The sequence below is a fragment of the Tiliqua scincoides genome, chromosome 5 (assembly GCF_035046505.1).
Source record: "Tiliqua scincoides isolate rTilSci1 chromosome 5, rTilSci1.hap2, whole genome shotgun sequence".
Lineage (NCBI taxonomy): Eukaryota > Metazoa > Chordata > Lepidosauria > Squamata > Scincidae > Tiliqua > Tiliqua scincoides.
In genome coordinates, this window is record NC_089825.1 from 97,654,490 (window position 1) to 97,673,181 (window position 18,692).

The following is an 18,692-nucleotide window of genomic DNA, read 5'->3' on the forward strand; positions in this document are numbered from 1 at the left end:
CTGTAGTCCCATTCAGATTTGCAAGGTGTCTGGGGCTGCTTTTAAAAAAAGTCTTTGGATATCATTGTTTAGTTTAGTAGGGATTATCAGATTTCAGAGAACTACAGACAGTGCAAGGTTATGGGGAGCCCTCAAAGACATTATGCTTCATGGTGCTACTCTTTCCGCACAGAGTTTGATTTGAAGAGAATTGATTTAACCGCAACTGCGACTTGGTAATCCTGACAAAAACACTGGAAATCATGGTTGCATACTGTTGTAGATGAGCAACTATAAAACATTGTGTGCCCCATTCAAAAGCACTGACAGCAGAATAATTGAGGAGTATCCCTAATGCTGATTAATCATTTCATACATGGTTTGCAGTAGGCTCCTTTTCACAGCAATAAATGTCAGAGTTCACAGTCCTGAAGTTCCTCTGTATTGATCTGATTAAAGTACAACTTGTTTATGAATATTACAACTGCATTTTATTATGAAATAAGTTAGACCTTGAACAAATTACCCTTACCAGAATCAGACCAATTTTTTTTTAAAGAAAACCCCAGAAAATCTGAGTTGATTTTAGAATTTCAATGGTAAAGTGGGTTTGTCAATTTAACAAACATACCAGACTTTCAAAGAACTAGCAACCTTATCAAAATCAAGTCAGACCTTTTTTAAAAAAGAATAGAATCTGACGATTTGAAGGATACTGTGGTGAGGAAAGATTTTTGTTAGGTGTAATAAGCAGAAACCCTCTGTCTGTACGGAAACTTAAAGGCCAACCTGCACAAACCTTGCTAAATAGTGCCCATTATACTGTACTGGATTTAAACCACACACACACTTACTAGACCACTACATTATCATTGACATTCAGAGGGACAGTCTTGAAGGACTCAATTTGTAACAGACCCACATTCATGGACAGAATTCCACCAACCACATGGTTTCCTGGTCTGAAATAATCAAATCCATATCTCGGAGTTGTTGCTCTGCAGAGTCCTTCCAAGGGCTTGCTCACAGACTGAGGCAGGAACAGAAGGAGGAGGAAGAGGAGCAGGATCTTTGAGGAGACCATCTCTTTGCCTTTCAAATTTGGAATCTTCATAGATCGCTAACAACATTCAATGCACTTTTTAAATGCTGAATATTGTAAGTGTGCTTATTCTTGCCCTGGTGTTGGATCTGAGATACTGTTCCTCTTCACTGTGAAGGAGCTCAGCTGTCTTCTGAATTTGCACAGCTCTCAGTAGCAAAAACATCTTCTTTTATAGCAGGCTTTGTGACTTATGCAAGTTTGAAAGTCTCCAATCCATTGCTTTCTCTGTCTCTTCCCCCCCCCCTTTTCTGTTGTTTATGAATTTGAAAGTTACTTTTGAACATCTCCTGGGGCTTCCTTGCAGAGAACACTCAATCACAATATAATTATAGATAATGATCATTCCAAACTCACAGGCTCCACGTTAGGTTGTCTGTATGGTTGAGTATCCAGAGCCAATGTTTATGTATAGAGTCCCCAGAGGCACACTCAACTGTGATGGGTCAACAGGTGAGATCAAAGAGGCCTTTGTCATCTTGGAACATGCGTTTCTGCTATTTATGGTGCAGCTAAGCATTAGAAAATTGTGTGTACTTCTCATGTGATCTCACACATCTACCCTTTTGAGTTCTTCCTAGAATTAGAACAATAATAATATTCCACATAGGCCTGTCTTCATTGACCCAGATCCCTCTTAACCATTCATGACTTTCCTCATAAACTTTGCCATCCTTCCTTATTCCTAGTTTCCCCTTTCCCACAACCCACTGCAGTGCTCTAACATAGCATAGGTTGGGGTTCTTATGTGTTACTATATTTCTCCTTCTTAAAGAACAGGTCCTTGGTGCTCACTTGTGACCTTATGTAGAAAGTAGGGGCAAAAATGCAATGTGAAGTGCAATCCTGAGCTGCACATGGGCTGGCGCAAGTCCCTTATGTCGGCCCAGGAGGTCGCAAATGTGCCATAAGAGATTACAGATTCAGAGTATATTGATTGATATAGCCTGTGGATGCTAGCATTAGCCTTCACGCCGACAGAGGGAGAGAGCCTTGTGTCGGCATGGCTGGGCCGAAATAAGGCTCTCGGGTAGGCAGGGAGAAGGTGGGAGGGAGGCGTTCCTGGGTGGGGGGAGGGCGGGAAGCCAGAAAAACAGAAAAAAAAAATGTTTGAGGAGTGTTGTCAAAAACCAAGACAGGGAAAGCAAGTTTTTCTAGTAGTGGAAAGTTTTTCAAGAGTGGGAAACAAAGTAAAAAGTGTAAACTTGTCCTGAATGAAAGCAATACAAAAACTTCCTAAATCAACTGTAATAGTGAATAAAATAACAAGCTATATATGAATGATGAGCCTAATTCTAGCAGAGCATAGATCACATAGAAAATGTGTGATGTGTACCCCATTTGTGTATAAAAATTGTAACAAGAACTGACCTGGTGTGATGCTTCTTGGTGTGCACCTACTGGCATCCTTTATCATGATAAAGTTTGTTTTCTTCTTTTTCTTTTCACGGACTCTAGTGTCTTTTCTTTTGTGCACTGGGCAGAACCTAAACCTGAACTCAACGTGGGAACCTCTGATTTATGCAACACTGCCAAGGGTTTGATCCCAAGTCTCAGTGGAGGCAGCAAAATGTGTAAAGAACACATTTCAATGGGTAGCTTCACTTTTTATTGAAATTTCAGTAATTGTACATGATCATCTACTTTATCCTACGGAGCTTCACTTCAGATGCACACCTTGCTTACCACAGTAATAGTGGGGTTATGCAGTGGTGTCACTAGGATTCGCATCACCCGGTGCAGGATGCCAGCGTGTCACCCCCCATGCAGTGGGCGGGGCAACACCCCAGGTGGCGGGCGTGGTGATGTATCATCACTCTGCTCCCACTGGTTTTTTGGCTATACCTTTTGACAGAACAAAGATAGAACACATTCTGCATGAAACTACGCATTGATTGATATACAACATGATGGTATTATTCCTCCAAACTGTGATTTCAGTGATTTTGGTCACTAGCGATGTCACTCCCCCCCTGGGTGTCAAATTACTAACACCTTATTGCAGCAGTTCTCAAACTTTTAGCACTGGGACCCACTTTTTAGGATGGCAATCTGTCCAAGACCCACCCGAAGCGATGTCGTGGTGGAAGTGACATCATCAGGCAAATTAAAATAAATAAGTATAAATAATTAAACAAATAATTAAATAAGCAGAATCTGGCCCTGGTCCACAAAGTAAATTTCCTCTGTAGCCTGCCTGCAATAACACCCCCCTCCAAAACCAGTAAGGTTTTCAGCCCTACTCAGCGCCCAGTTCAATTAAAAAACTTCTGTTTAAACCAGATCACTGTCAGGATCCACCTGGCTTTGCAAGTCTCAAAAAGGTTCACCTTATCAGCTGAAGCCTCTTTAGATCCTTTTTAGTGGGGGGGGGGGCTGCATTCTGGAGCACTTGTTGAGCTCCAGGTGCATAGGATCAGGACCATTCTGGTAGCCTTGCACTCTCCTTCACCTGATTTCTACACCAGCCAAGGCATGTTTGCTTACTCATGAGTAAATGTGACCATGAGGCTTAGTTTCGCTTTCCATAGGGCTCAATACATTCATCTGTTTGGAGGGAGGGACTTACTTCTGAGGTGTTTTGGGGGGCTGCATTCATTGGATCAGGACCATTCTGGTGTCCTTGGATTCCTGTCAGCCTGCCCTCTCTGAAGGACTAAGGCAAGTTCACCTACTCATGAGTAAACATACGATACGGCTTACTATCACTTTCCATAGGGATCCATGCATTTTTTGTCCTCCGGTTTATTGGCCATAACTTTTGATAGAAAGGAGCTATTTCACTCTGGTTTTTTGTATTTCATTCCACTAGAAATTCTGCACCCAATGGTATATAATATGATGGGGTTACTCCTAACCACTGCAATTTTAGCATGACACCCCCAGTGCACGTCACCCCCCTGTGCGCGCCACCCGGTGCGGTCCGCACCGTCCGCACCCACCTAGCAACATCACTGGGGTTATGTATATATGCAGGATTGTATATATCATTCATTGGACACATAGGACTGTGATCTTTGTAGATAATACACAGGAAAAATTTACATATTTAGAAAGTATGCATGGCTAGTTGACAGAATTCCTTTTCTTCAAGAAGAGTTTCTTGGTATTCACATCTGGCCTCAGCAGAATAATGTATATTTTAGGGGCAAAATTACAACCCAGCAACCCAGCAGTGGAGGCAAAAATGGAGAAGATTTCCATGGCCACGATGTACTTCCCCTTGGTGCTCAGATAGGTTGGGACAAAGGACCCCCAGACACTGCAGAAGACCAACATGCTGAAGGAGATGAACTTGGCCTCATTAAAAGTGTCAGGCAGCTTCCTGGCTAAGAAGGCCACAGTGAAGCTGGCAATGGCCTGAAAAACCATGTAACCCAAGACATTGCAAAACATGGCGCCTGAGCACTCGTTACATTCCACTATGATCTGCCCAGGTAGGGAGAACATATCAAGATATGGGAAAGGAGGAGATGCCACTAGCCAACTGCCACATATTCCAAGTTGAATGAGAGAGCAAAAAAGGATCACCCATTTGGACAGGCTCTTTCCCACCCATTTCCTCATCTTGCTCCCCGGATGTGTGGCCATGAATGCCAGAACCACAGTGATGGTTTTAGCAAATACACAAGAAAGAGCAAGAGAAAAGGCATTGGCAAAAATGACTTGTCGAAGGAGGCAGGTCATCCTGCCAGGTCGTCCAATGAACATGAAGGAGCAAAGGAAACAGAGCACGAGGGAGATCAGGAGAAGGTAGGTCAGATCCCAATTGTTGGCCCGGACGATGGGGCCAACAGTCTTGATATTTAATAAAGATTCCAAGCACCAAAGCTGTGAGCAGAGAAAATGAAAGTGCAGCGGTAGCCAAACCCATGCCCAAAGGTTCATCATAGGCTAGAAAAGTGATGCCTTTAGGGATGCATTGATTTTGATGCTGGTTTGGATGCTGATCTTTAGGACACTCATCACACTGATTCACATCTGAAAGAAACAGAGATATCCACTCTATGAGAGAACTCTGTAGAATTTAGAATCACCCCAAGCCGCAAACAGACCTACCTTATAGTTATCCCATTGAACTCAAAGGAGCTTGTAGGGCTTTCTGGACTATTTTAACAGGCTCACAAAGATTTGAAGGGGGCGACTCAGTCCAAATCCCCTTTTCTGTCTGGGTACAACACTTTGAGAGGATTTTCCTGGACAGACATCTTCCCCAGGAAAACTGTGCAGATTTCTTAGATCCTGAGCTCCCCATCTGGTCCCCGGTGGAGGTAGAGAGGTCAGGCAGCTAACTGAACATCTAAAAAGTGGGAAGGCCCCTGGATCAGATGCAATACCCTCCAAATTGTCGTATAGCAATCCCGACTGGTGGGCACAACTCTCAGCCCCTCTCTTCTCTGAAATTAACAGAGTGGGACTTATCCCTCAAGACTGGCTAACTGTGACCATTGTCCCAATCTTTAAAAAAGGTGACCCCAATTCCCCAGCCAATTTGAGGCCTATCAGCTTATTGTTATTTGTTGGCAATGGAGCTTGCTCTGAGTAGGAACGGAATAATTGCAGTATCTCAGCTTCCCTCCGCATGGAAATCCCATGGCGTTGCCAGGCAGCAGAAATACCCACACACACAAAGAAAACTTCTGTAAAATCACAAATGCACAGAGCTGTGCTTTTCTTTGACTGTGGCAAGCAGTTTAAACAGTAGCAAACACCACATGTTAAGAATTTTTTTTCTAGGCTCTTTTCTCTGAATTTGCAGAGAGCTGGCTGAGCTGTGATGATGGTATGGCTAATTAGACTTTGAATCATCCATTATTAGCAGAGGCAGGATTCTTTAAAAAAACAAACCTTCCCCCCCCCCCCCCACACACACACATGCACTTGTTGAGAACAATTAGCAACTTTTTAAGCATCAGGGCTTGCCTGGCTCATTGAAATTGGAATCGCCTGTGATTGGATTAGAGCAGGGGTCTCCAAACCCCAGCCTGGGGGCCAGAAGTGGCCTGCAGTGAGCCTCTATCCAGCCCGCGGCCAGCCTCTTGTCCTGTGAAAGGCTTTGGCCTACTCAACCAAACACGACTGGAGCTGTGCTCTAGTTGTGTCTGGAGGGTGTTCTGAGGGCCCAAGAGGTTGAATGAATGAGCCCATTCATTAATTTATTTATTCATCTAAGTTCCATCTCTAATATATGTATTTAAATTTTATATTTAAATTTTTTCTGGCCCTCAACACTGCATTAGATATTTGATGTGGCCCTCTGGCCAAAACGTTTGGGGACCCCTGGATCAGAGGACAAAAGATTCTTTAGCCTCTTATTATATATCAGCTAGAGCAGGGATGTCAAACATAAGATCTGTGGTCTGCAGAAACTTGAAAGGCTGGTGCTGGGAGAGCCCAATTATCATACAGGTTACCCTTTCAGCAGTGCCACTTCTGCTGAAATGTCACTGCTGCAAGAGCGGTCTGTAGGATATTTGGACTCTCCCAGCACCAGCTTTTCAGCACTACCACTTCTGCCATGGTGCTGGAAGGGAGAGATGGAAGATAGCCTCAGAAGGTGCAGAATGGTATGGGGGAAGTGGCAGACTAAGAAGGGTGAGAAAGGGAGAAGATAGGTGCTGCTAAGGGACTGGGAGAGCCCAGCTATAATGCAGGCCATCCTTTTAGCTGCACTGCTGCTGACGCATTACTTTGCAGAGCACCTCTCAGCTACTGAGCTGCAAAAGCAGAGCTGCTGAAAGGGTGGCCTGTGTGATAATTGGACTCTCCCATATCTTGAAAATATCAGAATTAGAGTACTTTCTCTTTTGTCATCTGAAGCTAATTGAGAAAAAAACTGCTTATTTTTGGTTATCACATGCTTAATATAACTTCCTGCTTAATGGCATTGCTTCTGGTCCTCAGCAGGCGCCCTGAATGCCATTGGGTCAGCTGAATTAAATGAGTTTGATATCACTGGGCTAGAGTAATTAAACTAGATCTGCAAAAGTTAGGGTGCAAAATGCTAATGCAGCCATTTTCAACCACTGTGCCGTGGCACACCGGTGTGCCGTGAACGGTCCCCAGGTGTGGGAGAGGGTCATTTATCAATAGGACCATTGGGGGATGTGAGCCCCCATTGACAGCACAGTTTGCCTTGTCAATTTTCAAAAAACCGATGGTGTGCCTTGACCATTTTAGTGCCTTGCCAGTGTGCCTCGAGATGTAAAAGGATGAAAATCACTGTGCTAATGTGTGAAGCAGATGGACCTTGCTGACAATGGGAATGGCCTACAGGTGCATTTTGACACCATGAACATCAACAGGTAATTACTGGGGTTAATATTCCACTGAAAGGTTTCAATTGCATTGACTCATGAAGGCAAGTCCTTGGGCTTAAAAAATGCCAAAGTTCTCATTCTTACTTCATTTGGGGGGGATTTATGAATGGGCCAAATTACAGTGACTTTCAGCCCAATTCTGAGTTGCCCAGAGCACGGGGCTGCCATGTGCCAAAAATGGCAGCTGCAGCATCCTGAGCGCAACTGGACAGCTTCTAGCAGCTCCTCGGGGGAAGGGGACATTCCCCCAGGTAAGGACAGTAGCCCCAGAATGAGGCTACTCAATTCTGCAGCAGCTCTGGCTGCGCAGCCCAACATGGAGCTGGATCTGGTGGAGCTGAACTCTACGGGTCCTGCTCTCCTCCCACCCTGCTCCTTCCCCCCAGCATACCTCCTCCCCACCTATTGCACACCCCTGTCTCCCCCCACCCTTGAACAGCTCCACTCTGCCTCCTCCACACCCCCACCTACCTCTCCGCTGCCTGGTGGTTTGGGCAAGCGCCGAGCGTCTGAGCACTGGGTTTTCACCTGCACTAGCCCAGCGCCGGCTCATGCTGGGCTAACTCCAGTGCTGGGCCAGCACTAAGCTCTGCAAATGTGCCTTACAGCACATTGATGACAATGCGTGCCAGAGGTCAACTGGTGTGCAGAGTTCAGCATTGGGCTCTAAGTCCACTAAAACTCTTAATTTCTGCCCCCTTTTCTGTTTGATGCCAGGGTAATACACTTCTAAAAACAGGAGATTGGAAAAGGCTCATCTCTAAACTGCTACCAGTAAAAAAAATTAGATCTGGATCATTTTTGCCAACTTTAAAAATTATCTGCCCCACTCTAATCTGCACTCAAATTAAAACCATTCCTCGTTATCCATTCTAAAATTTTTCATTTAAGGTCTAGGAATATTGGGGGGCAGGGTACATCCTCTCGCAGAAGGTCAGCTTCCCATTTTACTCAGTGAGTACTTCCCCTCTGCTTTGAGCTCCGGAGACAGAGAAGGAGATGAATTTGCCTTACATGCACAAGAAGTAGTTTCATGAGGTTAGACTGAATTTTGGATTTCTCCCCTTCATTAGACAGAGATCTGGAAGTGTCCCCTTTCTAGGGTCGCTCCTGTAGGCTTTAAGGGAAGTGCTCTTTAGGACACTCAGTGGACGCAGCACTCCTGAAGAAGAGACGCCCTCGAGTGAGATGCATTGCCTGATGCACATCCCAGGCTCTCAAGGCATGTACATCTCAGGCAAAATGGAAAATAAAAATGGCAACCAAGAGGCGGCTCTGTAGGGAGCTGTTGCCACCACCAGGTGACCAGGAAGACCATTAAATAACAGAGCAAGTATTTACATGGGAAACAAACAGAACAACAGGACATGAAAGATGAAGGAATAGCTACAAGAGTAGCAGCTTAGAGATTCATTTACTCACGATTCATTGGAAGTAAGGTTACAGCATCTGATTGAGATCAGAGGTACACTAACTTAAGAGATAACAAGGCCCTGAAGCTGTCTTGTCCTGCGTGCCATGTGGTCAAGATGGCATCACCAGCAGAGCCTTGCTGGGAGCAGCAATCTTGTCTGGTCAGTGGTCGTGAGGAAGAGAAGGTGTGCTCAGAGAAGAAGGGATACTTATTGTGTCTGGGCCATGCCCCCACATAGGTCATCCAAAGGGGACAGGTAGGGTCACTGGGCTATGGCTTAACCCTTTCAATGGACAGTATCCTGCCACCTGTGGAAGCAGACGGAGTTGTACCAACTCCAACACCCCTTCTCAACTCCAGATGCCCAAGTCCAGCAGATTCATACTTTCACGTAGACTCTGAAACTTATCTTTTGTTTCTCTTTTGTTTCTCTCTCTGACCCTTCCCTTTGCCTTGGGTGGAGCTTAGGTACTGCTCCTTAGTGCCTGGCTGCTTTGAGTTGCAAATTTTTGCCACTTGGCCTTCCTTATTTTTGCCTTCCTAATTGCAAATAAAGCAGAGGCCATGCATCCACCAGACACTGCTGCCTGCGAAAAACCAAAACCTTCTTCCTATAACTGTCCCTGGTAGTGACTGCTAGGGAAACCCAGTTCATGTTTTGGTCGGTGCTGACGCAAGTTCCCATAGCCATAGGGGCATGGGTTCTGGGTCACGACGAGCGTCCGGAGCCGGCTGCCTGAAACGCTGCTCCTGAAAATGAGAGAGAGCATCAGCAATGCTGTTCTGAACCCCGGCCATGTGCCGTGCAGAAAAGAGGAAATTAACTGATCGGCACTGGAGAACGAAAGCTCTCACCAAGCGCATAACCCTGGGCGATTTAGACGTTTGCTTGTTGATGATTACCATGCATTCCCCAATAAATACAGCCGACAACAGGTATGGAATTAAAATGGGCCACTTTATTGAATTACAACAAGAGCAACAAGGCAAAATAGGGTAAACAATACCCATCCCAAGTGTGGGGTTCTAAGTGGGGGAAACGGCCCTAGCCGTCTATGCCCCCCAATCTCATAGGGTGTCCACCCAACTCCAGGCGTAGCTCAATTGTTATTAAGCCCGCCTTTCACCGTCGCCTGAAGAGGGTAAGCCAGCCTAACTGCTATGCCTTCAGGTCACCACTGCAAGGCCCCCCAAGTTCAGACCAGGGGCTAGCCAGCCTGCCACCCTGAGCCGGTCAAGCATCTTGAGAGCGGTTCTGGTTCACCCCTGTCCTTGCTGACTTAGATTGGACACCATAGCGATCCTGGGGAACTGACTATCCAACAAAGTAAAGTCCCTGCGGGCCTGGAGCCTCAAGGACATGGACGTCCTCTGACCCAAGTCATTCTCGCCCAAGCAGACCACAATTACCTGCGGCAGGGGATTGAGACCAATGAATTCCAAAAAGGCCAGGAAAAATTTACCCCAACACATACCCCACTCAAACTATGGAGTGTCCGCAGGTCAAGACCCTGGCTGGGCACCTCCCTCACGGACCTGTTGGAAAAAGAAGCACATCATGAGGTAAGCTCACCAACAGGCCCAAAATAATACAATAGTAAAGAGGAATGACTCCTCTAACCTTGTGCTAATGCCCCAAATGGCCAGTCACGGTTAGTGACCTGGTCCGGCCCTACCAGTGCCTACACATCACACCAACATGGCGCTGCACACGCCCACCTGGCACTGCACATGGAGCCTTCATGGCACCTACACAACCCGCCAACATGGCGCTGCACATGGAGCCCTCACAGCCGATCATAATAGTGAAAGGCACTAGAGCGGCATGAAGCCCAAAAATTCATGGACATTCTGGGCCTTAAAACACAGTCACCCCACTGAAGGACTCTGTCAGTGGGGTCAAACTGTGACCAAACCCCGGGCAAAAAGCCCCATAGAACTTTGTCAGCGTCACTGCCCGAAACAGCAGGAACTCAAAGGCTGAGAAACATATGGCACTAAACTCCATGCTCAGCCCGCGCAAAATGGTGGGTGTAATAGGTAGGCACCTGCCTGGGCCTGCAGGTCATCACCCTCCAAAACCAGCCACCATTTTCCACACCCTAAACTCCTTGGTGAGATCCTGAAATCCCCGGGCCTGTGACTGAAAAGAAATGGCAGCCAGATAGATGAACACAGATCCACCAGATGTCCCCGTTATGCAGTCCAAAATGGACTGCATAAGAGTGTGGGGCGCAAATGGTCAGATCTTACTCAAGTAGCTGGCCATGGGTAGATGAAGCCAGCGATGCCCAGATGGCTTCTAGGTCCTCGGGCTTGGGATCCTAACTGGCCTAGGGGGCTAGCTACCGAACGCACTCCTTCTGAACTCGACAGAGGGCATCATTATGCTATTTTCAATCCCAGGTAGATGTCGGGCTGAGAAAACAGTGTTGATAGCAAGGCACTGCTTGGCAAAGACTCTAACCAAATTCATAACCCGGGCGGAGGTCTGCATGTTTATTATGTGGATCATGGCCCGATAGTCACCCCGGCAATCGGGAAGAGCTCCAAAATTGTTAGGTCCCTAGTGATCCCTTCCATCATCATACCCAGATGGCCCCACAAAAGGAGATGAAGGTAGTGGGCAATGGATTGCAATCCTAGGGGTGCACTGGAAGTAGTCTAAAGGCAGGTTAAATATCTGCCTTCGCCATCAAAGCCCCAGGGCCACACCTCCTGAGGCGGGCAACAGCCCCGTCTAAAGAAGTGTGTCGTACTGAGTTGGGGCAGTATCCCGTCATTTACAGAGGAACCCTCTGGAAAGGACAGGTGGTGAATCAGCCTGAACTGGCCCGGGGCTTTTTAGGCCCCAAACCCAGAGGGGACACCAGCAGATTCCTCAACGGAGGAACAGCAAACGGTCCAACTATTCTACCAGCCTCAACCACCTAAGCTATTTTACCACTCACAACCTCCACTCTGTCATCAGCAACTGACCAGAGAATGTGGGACTAACACGGTGGCAGGACCCGAATCCTAAATCCCAAACTGGAAACCCTCCAGCAACAGTCTGGCTGCAGAATGATCAGTATAAAATTGCAGCCAGTAAACCAAGGAGGAAATCTTAATTGGGGATGGACCCCTCGCTAACACCAGTTGCGGGGCCGCCGCCAGACCTTTTGCCCTGTAAGGGGCAAAAACCCTGCCTCGGACCACTGAGACGTGGGCATTTCGTGACTGGGTGGGAAATGCCTCACTCATGCTGCAGCCATGGGCATACAAGCATCCCTGCCTACTGCATTTCCCTGTGGCATTGAATTGGAAAGACCATGAGGCAAGAGCCCCAAAATGGTGCGCAGCCACGAGGCACCCCCCCACTGAGCGCCGTAATGCAGCCCCATCCGGTTCCCCTGGGCAGGGCCGCGGGCAAGCTGCCCAACACGGGCATCAGCCATACCAAGCAGACCCCCGGGGGGACCCAACGGCTGTCACTCATGGGGCGCGCGAATATGCCATACCCCAAAGAGCCGAAGGGGCAACCCCCACCGCCGCGCGCGGGTGCATGAGCCTGTCGCCCCCGATGCCCAGCGGGCAGAGCACCCAACAGGGGGAGCAACCCTCGCCGATGCCCGCAAAGCGCACAAGACCGTCGCCCCCGGATCGCAGCCACAGAGTGCGTAGCGAAAGCCACCCCCCGCAGGAGAGGCTGCCCACTGCTGTGTTGACGGGAGTTAGCCAGTGCGGCAACCGCGCACCAAGCCCCGTTGCGGAGCAGCCTCTTCCTCCGCTCCTGAAGAAGCGTCCTACCTGATCGCTTCCAGGAACGGAACTGAGCCAGGTCTAGTGCCTGCGCGCTAGATCAAGCTCAGTTGTCCCGCCCCCTCAGGCCAGCCAGCCAATCAGCTGGCAGCAAAGCCCTGCTGCCGGCTGATAGGGGTTCAAGCCTGGCAATCATTGCTAGCGTGCCATACAGGCAAGCTAGCTGCCTTTCTAACCACCGCCTGGTTGTCACACCAGAAGCGAACGGAAGAATTGGCAAACTCGGGGGCCCATAAGTGCACTGCCACCAGGATGGGAAAAAACTTGAGAAAGGTCAAATCCCTTGTGATGCCCTCCTGCACCCAGTCACCTCGCCAGCAGGCAGCACACCAGCTACCCCTAAAATAGACTCCGAACCCATGACCCCCTGCTGCTCAAATTGCACCTACAGCTCGGCCTCCACCAACCTCCATGTTCTCCAAAACGAAACCCCATTAAATTGTTTGAGAAACCGGAGCCACATGGCAACGTCGCCCCGCAGTGACCCGTATGCAGTGAGAAGGCCTGCGCAGTCCTGCCATCAAGTCACACATGCACCTCAAAAAGGCCCACCCTGGTACCATGACCCAGCAGGCAAAGTTGAGGTGCCCAACTAGCACCTGAAGCTCCCTTGGTGTCATTTTCTTGGCAGCCAGGGCCTCCTTAAGCAAACCAGCCAGTTGCTGCAGCTTGGCTTCTGGGAGCCTACTACACTGGTTAAAAGTGTCCATGTTGATGCCAAGGAACGTCAACTGAGTGGCAGGACTCTCGGTCTTGTCGTGTGCCAGGGGGAATCCCAGATGCTCACACAGAGCAATACAAGTCGAGAACAGCATTTCGCATTTTCCAGTACCAGCTGGTCCCATGAAAAGAAAACCATCGAGATAGTGAGCGGAAATGACCTGCTCTGTCTGAAACTGAACAGCCCATTCCAAGAAGGTACTGAAACACTCGAAATGGGCACACGAAATAGCACATCCCATAGCAACACTCTGTCAACATAATAGGCGCCTTCGAAACGAAAGCCCGGGTGGCAGAAATCATCCGGATGGACAGGAAGCAGGTGGAATGCGGACTCTATGTCTGCCTTTGCCATTAGCGCACCCATTCCGCATGACTACAGCCACAATAGTGCACCTAACAGAAGACAGATCACTGGGGATCCCATTGTTAACAGAGCTGCCCTCCGGGAAGGAGAGATGATGAATTAGCAGGAATTCCCCTGGGGATTTCTTAGGAACTACCCCCAAAGGAGAAACCCACAGGTTACGAATAGGCGGGGTCAGAATAGGTCCAACCACCCTGCCTTCTTCTACCTCTTTAGCAATCTTTTTCCTAACAACATGCTCCAACTCTTTAACTGAATGCAAATTCTTCTCCAGCACGGGCTCAACGGGCCTTGCCGCTGGAATTTAAAAACCCCAAGAAAAACCCTCCACCAAACACGCCGCAGCAACTTTGTCGGGGTAAGAGCCCAACCATAAACATACCTGGGGCAACTTAATCGGTGCTGGCCCCCTTGCTATTGGGGGGAGGGAAAGAGGGCATGCCAACCCTGCAGCTATTCCCTGCCTGCTGTCCAGCGCCCTGCCTGGGGCCACCCAGCTTAGGGCAGGAGGACACCAGGTGCTCAGCCCCGCACAAACCGCATGCATTCAGGAAAGTACAGTTGTTCCTTCCGCACTTTCCTGAGGCATTGAATTCAAAACACATTCGCCGGTTTTGAACCCACACGGCACTGTTGGGTGCCTTGCTGGGTTCAGATTTCTTCCTGGCAATAAGATGGTTGCTGTTAGAGCTGTCACCCCACGCCAACCTGGAAGGGATGACCAAATGTGTCCACAATTCCCATTGTGGAACACGCCGGATCATGCGTGGAGCGCAACCTAAAATGGTGGACATAAGCCATCCAGGCCGTGCCCATATAGTCCCTGAACGCCCTGTGCACAATGTCCAAATACTTGAACAGAGCAGGGCCTCGGTTGGGATACTTCTGCACGGTTGGGATACAGCAGCACGGATGACAAAACCGTTCAACCAATTAGCCCAGTTCTTGTCAATCTTCCACTTCCTCACCATCTCTTGGTCCTGAACTGGCTCACCCAACTTCGGGATGGGTTCTGGCTCGATCTGCAGAAGGCTGAACATGTCCACATATTCACCCCTCCAGATCTTTTCTTTAACTGCTAGAGCCAAGTGACCACCCAAGGGGAGAGCCACGTCCCCATAGGAGACCTGGGGACGCGCAACCTGCTCCACACAACCTCCCAATGGCACCCCAGGGGTGGCCAAAGGGGCCATCAAGTTCCTCAAGGGGGGGAAAGCTGCCAAGCCTGGCACCCCAGGGGCCCAGACAGGGCGTGGGGGAGTGGCCACACCAACCGGCACCACTGCAGCCTGTGCCAGCCCACCCTAGGCTCCCTGCTGGTACTAACCCCCTGGGAAATATGGGTTGGGCGCCCCCCCCCACTGAGACCAGGGCCACCACTGTGCCCCAAGGGCGGTGGAGGGAACTGCAAAACCCTCCCGCTCATCACATACCGCTCCTAAACTGCCACCTGCATCTAGTGCCGTCTCTCCTGAAGTGCTCAGTGCCAGCTGTGCGCCCTTCTGTGCTACCTGCGTGGCACCTGTGCTCTACTTCGGGTGTGTGGTCCCTTTCGGCGGAGGGTTCTGGAACAACCCCTTGGCCCCTCACATGCTTCCTAGAAGACAAAAGCTCACTGAGACGGGTACCGCGCCCTTTCCTAGTAGACCTACGTATTGGGGTGACCGTACCAGATACCCCACCCCATCACCTTTCCCTGCACCACGAAGGGCTTTCTCCTTCTCTCTAGCCTCAAAGCGCACCAACAATGCCATCAGCTCGTTGTAATCCTCCTCCCCTTCCGAAGAAGAAACTGGAGGGGAAGGAGGGGGTGCAGGTCTCTTGGGGGCTTTCCCGCCCCTCTTCTGGCTTCTCTTACCCATAGTGAGCCTGAAAGAGGAATGTACCCCCACCCCGTGTGCTAGAATTCACTGGAGGATACAAGTGCCCGAAAGCACAGAAAGCAGGGGAGGAGGCACAAGCCCCGCTCCCAGACACTCCCACGCAGCCTGCTTCGATCTTCTGGACCCTCAGGTGGGTGGAGGACCAACAAGGCTTCCTCCATGCTCGCACGCCTCACACGACGATGCCCTGCGCAGCGGGACCACCTCAGCATCGCCGCTCAGGCCACCTGGAACGCGCCGCTGCAGCCTGTCAGCTGGGGCTGAAAGCTCTGCAGCCTCATGCCTGCCTTCTCCTGCTCTCCCTCGCCTCGCCAAGAGGCACGCCTAGCTGCTTGGTGGGGCCGTGAGCCAGCCCAGTTCGCTCCCACCGAGGACTCGCCTGCCCTCGTTGCCGGCCTGGAGCGCACTGAGCCCAGCCGGAGCTTGGGCTCTAGGCAGGCACTCTGGCCCCGCCTCCCCCAGCCGCGATAACCAATCGTGGCAGAAGCCTCCGCCTGGAAGCACGAGGCGGGCAGGGGGTTAATCAGCTGCTGGCGCCAAATTGGTGCCAAGGGCATTTCTAATTACAAATCTTTTCTTATTCCAAACCTCTGGTGCCGGTGAACCTGGAGCCTCCGGAAGTGAAGGAAGCTGTGTTCCTCTTGCCTCTGGAGGCTCTTCCGAAGCTCATAGAGGATATATGCATCTGCCCATGGCCTCTGCGAGCTTCAAAATGAAGCCCAGAATCATTTAAAGTGATTTTTGGTTTTTGTTGAAAACCAGAAGACCCCTTTAAACGAGTTCAGGTTTCATATGGAAGCCTGCAGAGGCTGAGGGCAGATGTACACGTCCTCTGCAGGCTTCAGAAGAGCCTCTGGGAGTTTGGGGGGGAAACGCCATTTCATTACCTGTGGGGGTTCCAAGAACTGAATCCCTGTGGATAATACAGGCCGCCTGTATTAGAAATTTAAATGAATTTTTAGTGTCCTGGGGTGGAGGGGTTGCATGTGGACCCTGACAATTCCAACTTTGGCCTCAGTGGTCTGTGGTCTCTTGAAGGTTGGGAAGCACTGTTCTATGTGAAAGAGAAGTTGGAGGGCCTGGCAAATGGAGCAGATCTTTGGGGATGTGGCCGCAGTTCTTTAGGACTTTGCTGTGGTTCTACTCCTGATCTCACCACTACACAATATTCCAGTGGTTTGCAAACTTTTTACAGGTCCTAGAGGCTGCTGTCTGATTCATAAACACTAAGCTGTGTGTCGATCATGGTGGTTGGGCAGCAGTGCCCCCCTCCCAATTAGCAGCTTGTTTAACCCTAGATGCACAATCTGCCCTGTCAGTTTTGCAACCAATCAAAAATTGGGTCATGCCCCACTGGTGGGTTTCAGAATCACAGTTTGGGAACTGCTGCACTATTTTAAACTGAAGAGTGTTTGCATTGACAGCTATTGGGAGCTTTCTTTCCTTTTAAATGTTCACACATGGGTATGATTGGAAGTGTAACTATAAGCCCTAAAGTCCCAAAGCCCCCCCCCCCATCCACCATTGTTCTGTTTATTAAATGTTGTTCCCACTGCAATTGGAAAAAAATACCAACAGGCCATGTTTTATTTGTAGTATAATATGATTGGGCTCACCTGCGTAGCATTCCCTTATCAGTTTTATTTACCATAGCGTAGCTGTTCTGTAATGAGGGGTGAAATCAGAACTGGAATCGCAGCAAAGGCAACACACATCTCACATCTCACCATGATCCCAGTTCAGACTGCCCTTCCCAAAATTACATACTGTTTGATCTTCGTAAACATGTATGTTATTCATTTCACAAGGACAATCAGGGAGGTGTTTAGGTACTCTGTAATTATCGAGTACTGTAATTTCCTTCCTTGGGTAGTCGGTAAGAAATACATCCATATTTCTAAAGGAGATGGATTTATTCTGAACTGTGTAAATACTCAATGGTGGAACAAAGATTGATCAGGCATCTCTTCTTTAGCTCACCACACCAGCCAAACATTTCAGGAGGAAACTCTGTGACCACACATGCTGCTTCCATGTGACTCCTGAGTGAGGTTCTATCAAGGCAGCTGCCATAGAGATATCATTGTAGCTGGAACTGTAGTTCAGGATGCAGAAGTTCAGATGCAATTGGGTTAGACCTGCTTTTGCAGCCCTGTGGTTGTTTTTGCTCTTGATGCTGCTGCTTCTCCCTTCTCTTGTCTGTTGGGAGGATGTGCCCAGTAAATGTGAAATTGAAGGAAGCTATGGGGATACTAGGCTAGGAGATGCTGTCATTGGTGGGGTCCTCTCTCTTATTTGTACTATACACACTGCAATCAATTTTCAGAGACTACCAGCAATGGAGGTCGGCAATTTCTCGTAAGTTATTATGTGTTTGTTAGCCATCACTCTATTTAAAACATGAAGACTAGGGAACAAAAGACTACACTAGGGTGGCATTTCAACAGGTGCAGCTTGTTGGGAAGAACAGTTTGGGGATGGGGCTGTGCCATGGCCAAGAAGGGAGCAGAGAGCATTGAAAGCAGCTCTATTTATATCCTAGCCCCTTTCCTGGCCACACACTAAGTGCATATATCCACTTGGACCTGCACCAGCAAAATCATTGGCACAGGTCTGAGTAGAACCATTGCAGCAGCTAAGACTTACTTCAGGACAGAGGAAGAAATGTTCCCTTATGTAATCATTTTTGTTCTGGTCAGATGAACAACTCCATTCCTGCACCCCACTTCCTGAGTGAGGTTCCTGTGAGGTTCCATCAGGATGCCAGCCACAGTGATATCATTGTAGCTGGAACTGTAGTTCAAGATGCAGAAGTTCTGCTGCAGCTGGCTTAGACATGCATTTGCAGCCCAGTGGTTGTTTTTGCACTTCTTGCTGCTGCTTCTCCATTCTCTTGTCTGTTGGGAGAATGTGCCCAGTAAAAGTGAATTTGAAGGAAGCTATGGGGATGAATTTGAAGGAAGTTATGTGGGCTAGGAGATGCTGTCATTGGTGGGGTTCTCTCTCTTTTACATCCTGTACACACTGCAATTAATTTTCAGACACTACCAGCAATGAAGAAAGGCAATTTCTCGTAAGTTATTTTTTGTTTGGTACCCATCATGCT